Genomic DNA, 8,091 nt, shown 5'->3' with positions numbered 1-8,091 from the left:
ACAGCAATAAGAAGCAGTGGGCAGAAAAAAAAAAAGAAGCAGTGTCACCTTTACTGTGGTTTCTGTGGGAAGGAACAGGTCCAGGGGACTCGGGGCACAGTGGCTGCCTGGTACCTGATCCTGAAAGATTAGGGTGGGCATGTGATGCCCAGAGTGCCAGAGCCCCAATAAAGAACACAGCTGGGGCTGTGGATTTAACCGGCCTTTGGCTGGGGCTTAGAGACTAAGTCAAAGCGGTGCACACCTGTGCTTAAACCTCCTTATGGGAAGCAGTATCCTTCTAAAGAAATTTACCTAAATGTAGAACAGGTGGCTGGGGATTTAGCTCAGTGGTTCCTCTACCTGCAGCACAAGGTCCTGAGTTCGATCCCTGGTACCAAAAAAAAAAAAAAAAAACCTAAATATAGAACAAATTTTGTAATTTTCTCATCCCAACACTTCAAAACTCCTCTCTGACTGTATGTTATCTTCAAACTCTTTCTGAAAAAAAAAATTTTTTTTTGAGACAGGATCTTACTGTATACCCCAGGCTGGCCTTGAACATGAAGGGATCTTCCTGCCTCATGAAGCTTCCCCAAGTGCTAGGATTATAGGTATATGACATCACCGTTTGACATTTTGAAATTTTCATCATTCACAATTTCTAGTCTACTGTGGGGATGATCGAGCTACAGCAGCCTGTTAGCTCTTACATGCTGATGTGTCCCCGTGCCCTTTGTACTCCCTGGGCCTCCCCGCTTGCTGCCCAGGCTGACCCCTTGTCATCTCTTGTCTGCCAGCTTTTTGTGGGACAGCTACGCTCTCAAGCCACGCTGTATGCCATTGTTGCTGAAGAAAAGAATGATCTTTTAGAGAAGAAGGCTTCTCCTAGGCGGGATGCCGGTCAATTTTAGCGCTAATGACATTGGATAATTGTGTCCAAAGAGCTGGCTGTATTACTAGGGGCTTTCATAAAGCCTCTGCTAGCACGAGTCACTCAGGTAATCCAGATGGTGCGAGACTCTTGCTTCTGCTGTACAGCTGTGGTTCCCTTTTGCCTGAAATGTTTTAAAGAGAACAGATTTGGTTCACAAGATACAGGATAAACTTCAGGAATAGGGTATGACTGTTCGAGTGTATGATGTGTGTAAAAGGTATAGATATTTTTTATTTGTGTAAAAGAATATTTCTTTACATAAATTCTACAATTTTTTATTTGCTTGTTTGTTTTTGAGACAGGGTTTTACTATCTAGTTCAGACTGACCTGGAACTCCCTGTGTGGCCCAGGCTGGTCTCGAACTCACAGCACTCCTCCTGCCTCAGACTCCCAGGTGCTGGGATTATAGGCGTGTGCTACCACACCTGGCTACAATTCAATTTTTTAAAAAAAGAAATTCTATGTAATGCTGGGTGTGGCACTGCAAGCCCGTAATCCCAGCACTCAGTAAATTGAGGCAGGAGGACTGTCAACTGGAGGCTATCCTGAGGCACACAGTGAGACCCAGTTTAAAAAAAAAAAAAAAAAAAGGGCAAAGTAGGGCTCAGAGATGTACACCTTTAATCCCAGCATAGGGGAAGTTGAGAGAGGGGGACTGAAAGATCAAATCCTGACTGGGCAAATTTGTGAGTCTGTCTCAAAAAAAAAAGGAAAAAAATAAGGGCTGGCCATGTAGTAGCCCAGTACAAAGGCCTTGAGTTCAACTCCCATGTACTACAAACAAAATAAAACAAAAATGTGTTTACAGTGCCCAGGGCCTGCTGCATGTTAGGTAACCACACACCGATGAGCTCCATCTTCAGCCCCAGCCCCGATAATTTTATTTATTTTTTTGTGACAGGTTCTTACTATGCAGTTCAGGTTGGCCTTGAACCCCAAGTGATCCTTCTGCATCAGCCTCCCAAGTGCTGGAATTGTAGAATAGATTAAGTTAATTAGGTATCTTGTAAGCAGTTAGACAAAGCTGGCCCTCAAGAAGCCAACATGGAGCACAGTTGAGGAGCCAACATGGAGGATAATCAAGGAGCCAAAATGGAGGACACATCCACTGAAGGCCAATATTTTAAAAGAAGACAAACTACTACAACCTCTTGCTCCCCGCCATGAATATGTGTTTGATATTCTAAATAGGTATCAATCACCTGGGTGGGGACCAAGGTCTTAACTCAGCCTTTCCAGGAAACATCCTTGACCCACCCTTACTGAAAATCCTTGTATGCTTCCTACATGACTTGCTTACCCATTTGCCCCCCATTTAATCAATATTACTTAGGTGACTATACTTGTCCTAATCTTACTGGTTGGTTATGACTTTGCCCTACCTCATGCCCACTTTGTAAATTTCCACTGGGTCTCATAGTTTTGTCCCACCTTGAACCCACATGACCTCGTTGCTTTGCTCCAAAAAAATGCCCTGGGAAATAGGGTCTTGGACAACGCACTTTCTGGTCCTCCTTCTGTCTCTCTTAGACAAAAGCTATCTTTCTCCCAATAAAATTTCCTATTCTTAACCTCTATTGCTCCTAGAATTCATTCTTTGATTTTAGAGAACATGAACTTGTGTACTGAATATTTAGGTTTGAGAGCTATATCTATTACCCCTATATCACTGGGATTACAGGTGTGTACCACGCCACCATGCCCAGCTAGCTCTCATAATTTTTTATATAAAAGATACTGAAAGGCAGAAAGAGAAACTGCCAGGACCCTACCTCCCAGCACTCCTTGGTACACACATAGGCATCTAACTATACCCACTTTGTTGTCGGGGAGCCACTGAAGGCTAGTAACCCCAGATGGACACCAACACTGGACTTTGGGACTCTGCTCACTGCACACAAACCAGGGTCTCAACTGCTGGGGAAGTGGACAGAGCAAAGGTGGTGCTCTGGGGCTGGCAGCATGGCTCAATGGTGGCATATATGAGGAGTGTTCCCTACCCCAGCACTACCAAACAACGATAAAAGCAGTTACTCTACCAATACTCATGACCTCTAACCAGCTGTGGTGTTGTGCTTGACAAAGAAACCACTTCAGGTAGGTCACTGGGGAACTCAGGGTGCCCCAACCCCCACCAATATAAACTGTTGTGAGAGAGAAACGGCAAACCACCCGGGGCCTCTCACATGAGCTCAGGGCTGCCTCTTGGGTACACACTTTTCTACTGGGATCAAGGCAATTAACAGGGGTGGGGTTGGCTCCAGGATAGTTTGCCCAGCATATGCTAGACCCTGGTTTCTACCCCTGCACCACTAGTAAATAATGAAATAAAATAAACCAGAGAAGGCTGGGGCTGATGAATGTGCCTACTCCCCTCCTGGATTATCTTACCCTTGTGGTGGTTGTTTTAAATCAACATGATTGGCTGTTGAGCTGCCCAGGGGGTTAGTAAAGCACACTTTTAAATGCCTGAATGGGTCATGAGGACATAACCTGGAGATCCATGTCTGGTCCTTCACTCCTCCTCCCTCTGTACCACTGTTACCCGCTCTGCTTCCTAGTCACTCTGAGCTAAGCATTTTGCTCCATCACACGCTTCTGCCATGATGTTCCTGCTTGGAGCCAGCAACCATGGGCTGAATACGCTAAAATTGTGAGCCAAATTATACCTCTCCTTTAAATTGTGAGTGGCAGCTGCTGTGTCCCAGACAGGAAAGCTAATACACCCCTCATCTCCGCCTATCAGAGCACCTGATCCCAAAGAGAAAGGCACCATTTGGCGCTGTCTGGACAGTCCTAGTTGACTTTTGTGCCTCCTTCATTCTCCCCTCTTAAAGGGGTACAGGAGGCCAAGAAAGTTTTTGAAGCCAGCCTGTGTGGCCTGTTTCTCCCTAGGATACAGAACGCAGTGGGTGAGAGGAGATGACAATGACTGCAGCCCAAGTGCCCAGACCCAAATTCCAGAAGCAGATCCTTGAAACAGCCTGCACTCCCCTTGGAGAGACCGGAGTGGATATAAAGCTTCATGGGTGAAGGAAATTTTCAAAGGCTTCCAACTGGAAGACCTCAGCAGACGACGATAGACACTCCAAACCTCTTACCACTCATCATGGATTAGAAATTTCTAACAAATTTTTAGCTGCTGAGGATCAAAGTCAAGACCTTGCACATGGCAGGCAACCACTTTGCCACTGAGCTAATCCTCAAATCAGGCAGCTTATCTTAAAATTTAAAGTATTTTTTGAATGGCACTAATTAGGAGTACATAACAAGAAGACAGGCAATGCAAACTGTAACAGATGGCATTTTAACCATGTTCTTCATTTGTAAAGAATTCAATAGTTTTTAAACAAACAGTTTTTGGTGGTAGGGGTTGAAACCAGGTATTGCTATGTAGCCCAAGAAGGCCTAGAACTTGTGATCCTCTTGCCTCAATCCCGAGTGCTAGAATTACAGGTGTACACCATGACATGCAGCTCTTAAACTATAGAACAAATTACCTGGGTGACTATACTTGCAATCTTACTGGTTGATCATGGTGTTGTCCCACCTCATAGTAATTTCCCACTCGGTCTTATAGTCTCCGAACTGTACCCACCTCACCTCATGGCTTTGCCCTATAAAACACTTCTGAGTGGAGTGGGCGGGCAACTCACTTTCTGGTTCCCCTTCTGTCTCTCAATAAATTTTTCCTGACAATGCAATCACTCCAGAAAGAATGGTTACTATCGAGAAATGAACCAATAACAAATGTTGGCAGGGCTGTGGGGAAAAAGGAACCCTTCTCCACTGTTGGTGGGAGTGTAGACTGGTGCAACCACCGTGAAAATTAGTGTGGAGATTCCTAAAAATCTAGGATTAGGGCGGGGGATTTGGCTCAGTGGTTCCGCTGCCTGCCTCACAAGTGCAAAGGCTCAAGTTCCATCCCTGGTACAAAAAAAAAAAAAAAAAAAAAAAAAAAAAAAGACAGAGACATTAATAGCTAAATGGATGCACATTGAAGGCATACTCTTAAGTGAAATAAAGAGAACCCACATGTGTAAATACTGAATTGTTTCCCTGATGTGAGAAACTGGAAGTGCAAATAAGGACCAAAATGTACAACAGATAATATGAAACTGAAAAACAAGTTTAAAGGGGAAAGGGAAGTAGGGAGGGAGGGTGAAGAAAAGGATAAAGAAAAAAAATGTGAGAAAAAAAGAAAAAACAGAAACAAATATTTTATAAATAGGGAGGGATAAGAGGGTGGAAGGGAAGGAAGAGGAATGGGAAGAAACAAGAACCAAGATATAACATAAGGTGTGGTGGCGCATGCCTATAATCCCAGCACTTGGGAGGCTGAGGCAGGAGGATCTCTGCAAGTTCGAGACCAGCCTGGGCTACATAGTGAGTTTCAGGTCATTCTCAACTACATAGTGAGACCCTGTCTCAAAAAGCCAGAAAAAAAAAAAGATATATCATATACAGGTACAAATTCCCAATGAAGAATGTGATCATCAAGAGCCCCCACCCAGTTGGACCCCACCCAAGCAGACCCGATACCCACATCTACAGGACCATACAAATAACAGGGAGCCAGCAGCTGCCCTGTTGCTCCTACTACCACCCTATTTATCAGCCAACTGTAGGCCCATCACCCATGAACTCTAAATTTTCCATCCCCTGGACCAGTGCCCCATATCATCCACACACCCTACTCTCAGTGCCAACAGCCTTTTTGCCCTTGGCCCTTTTGCACTTAGATGGCAATAAACTCATCCATCGCATGTTGCTTGAGCATTGCCTGCCTCAGTGGTCTCAATTGTGCCTGTCTGATCTTATAATCATAATGTATACCTGAAATGTACCAATAAACTCAATGAATTAAAAAAATAACAATACATTTTTCCTATTCTTAAACTCCACTGTACCTAGAATTCATTCATTGATTTTGGAGAACATGAACTTGCATTTCAGATATCTAGCAGGTTGGGAGTTAGTATTAGAGTATTTCCCTTATTTGGAACACTTGCTGCCCTGTATCACCAGGACCTACATAGGAAGCCTCTGACCAGGACAAGACTGCACTGTCACATCCAGAGACCACTGTATCACTGAGGACAGACATCAGGGCAGGGCCCTGCAGGGCTTTCAGGTAGAAGAGGAGCAAAGGACTTTGTGGAACAAGATTCACAGTTCTTGGGTCCTGAAGCATCACTTTTCTCTTTTTAGAATTTTCTCATACTTGACTCAGATTGGCATTTTCCTCTCCATAAACAGATCTTCTCTAGCACAGGTGCCACGGAGTCTGTGTGGGGTTTCTTCCTGAGAATCCCTAGGGCTGGGCCAGGAAAGGGCAGCTTTGTGGCAGAACTTTGTTTAGGCAAGCACCTCTGTTCAAGACCCAGCACACACAGCAAACACCCCAAAACCCACCCCATTCCAATCTGAGCTGGGTGTGGTGGTTACACATTCAGATCCCTGCTGCTCTGGAGGTTGAAGCAGAAAATTCAGCAAGACCCTATCTCAAAAGAGAACGCTGAAAACAGCTTTCCAGGTGGCTCACTGGTAGAGTGCCTGCCTAGCAGGTTGGATAACCAGCTCCACAAAGGAAAAACAAACAAAAACTGGTATTGGGGATTGAAGCAGGGCCTTGGAATTGAGCTACAACTCTCACCCCACTTTTTGTTTGTTGAGACAGACTCCTTCCTTTTGCAGTTCAGGCTGGCCTTGACCTGGAAGGGATCCTCTTGCCTCCACCTCCCAAGTGCAGAGATTACAGGCATATACCAGCCACCATACAGGCTTCTCACTCTTCTTTTTTGTACCGGGAATAGAATTTAGGGCCTTGCACTTGTAAGACAGGCTGCGGTGGCACCACTGAGCTAAATCCCCCCCCCCCCGCCCTCTCACTTTTTGTTTTTGCTAGGTCACTAGCCAGAGGCTAGGTTTGAATTATGATCATCCTGCCTCAGCCTCTGAGTGCTGGTATTGTAGGTATGTACCACATCTAGCTTTGTTCTGTAACTACAGAACAAATTACTTAACAGAAGCATCCACCTCCAGAATCCGTTTCCACACACTCCCATTCCATCCCTGAAGCTAGCTCTTCTTGATGCAGCTGTTCCTAGAGCACACTCAGGAGCTGCTAATATTATAGACAGGCAAGTTAACTAAATATCTTGCAGCAGTTAGACGGACCGGCCCTCGAGGAGCCAATATGGAAGCAATTGAGAAGACAACTGAGTCAACAAAGCCCACAGACAATCGAGCCAACATGGAGGACAGTCAAGGAGTCAACATGGAGGAAAATCAAGACACACTCGCTGAAGAACAGCATTGTAAAAGAAGAGAAACTATCACACTCACATAGGATAACTAGCCTTTCTAGAGATATCAATCACCTGGGTGGGGGATCAATATCTTCTAAGATCCTTGAAGGACCCGGAGATAGTTCTCCAGACTACAGAAGATGCTGAAGTGAGGATGCGTGGCAGCTGCATAATTTTCCTTCACACAGATAAACAAGGCCCTCAGGTGTGTAAGTGTGGCTCTGTGGGTCACTGCTGAGTTTTTGTTTTGTTTTTGAGGTTCAAGGGAATTGAACTCAGGACCTTGTGCTTGGCAAGGCAGATGGTGAAGCCACTGAGCTAAATCCTAGCCCTTACTGCTGAGTTTAAAGCCACTGAACAGGAGTTAAAAAGGTGTCAATCAGCTTCCTGGGAGAAAATAGTGACATTTGATCCGACATTTGAACAGACAGAAGAAACTGCAATTATGTGTCTTTCTACTGTCTCACAGATTGATTCCTTCAGAAGTAGAAGCTGGAGCCAGGTGTGCTGACCTTCACCTGTAGTCCTAGCACCCGGAGTCTGAGGCAGGAGAATCACTGTGAGTTCAAGGCCAGACTGAGCTAGACACAGTTTAACAAAAAGGTGCAACAGTGAGAGCTGAAAACTTTAAATTCGGGGTTTTCACAAGAAAGCCTGGCACTGTCGCTGGTTCTCCAGCTCCGTGGCAAGGGCTAGGTTCCGTGACCAAGGCCGCCCTAGTGCCCCCCCCCGTGGGCGGAGTTCTCCTCCCTCCACTGGAAGGTGTGGCTTTGCGGGAGAAACGCTAGTCGTGGGGAACAAAAATCAGCGAGGCCCTAGTGCCCGGGCAGAAGGGGAGACGCGCACCTGAGCCAGGCCACAGA

This window comes from Fukomys damarensis, unplaced genomic scaffold (genome assembly GCF_012274545.1).
Source record: "Fukomys damarensis isolate Sample0158 unplaced genomic scaffold, DMR_v1.0_HiC HiC_scaffold_1, whole genome shotgun sequence".
NCBI lineage: Eukaryota > Metazoa > Chordata > Mammalia > Rodentia > Bathyergidae > Fukomys > Fukomys damarensis.
The sequence above is the reverse complement of the archived record's forward strand: the minus strand, read 5'-3'. Positions refer to the sequence as shown.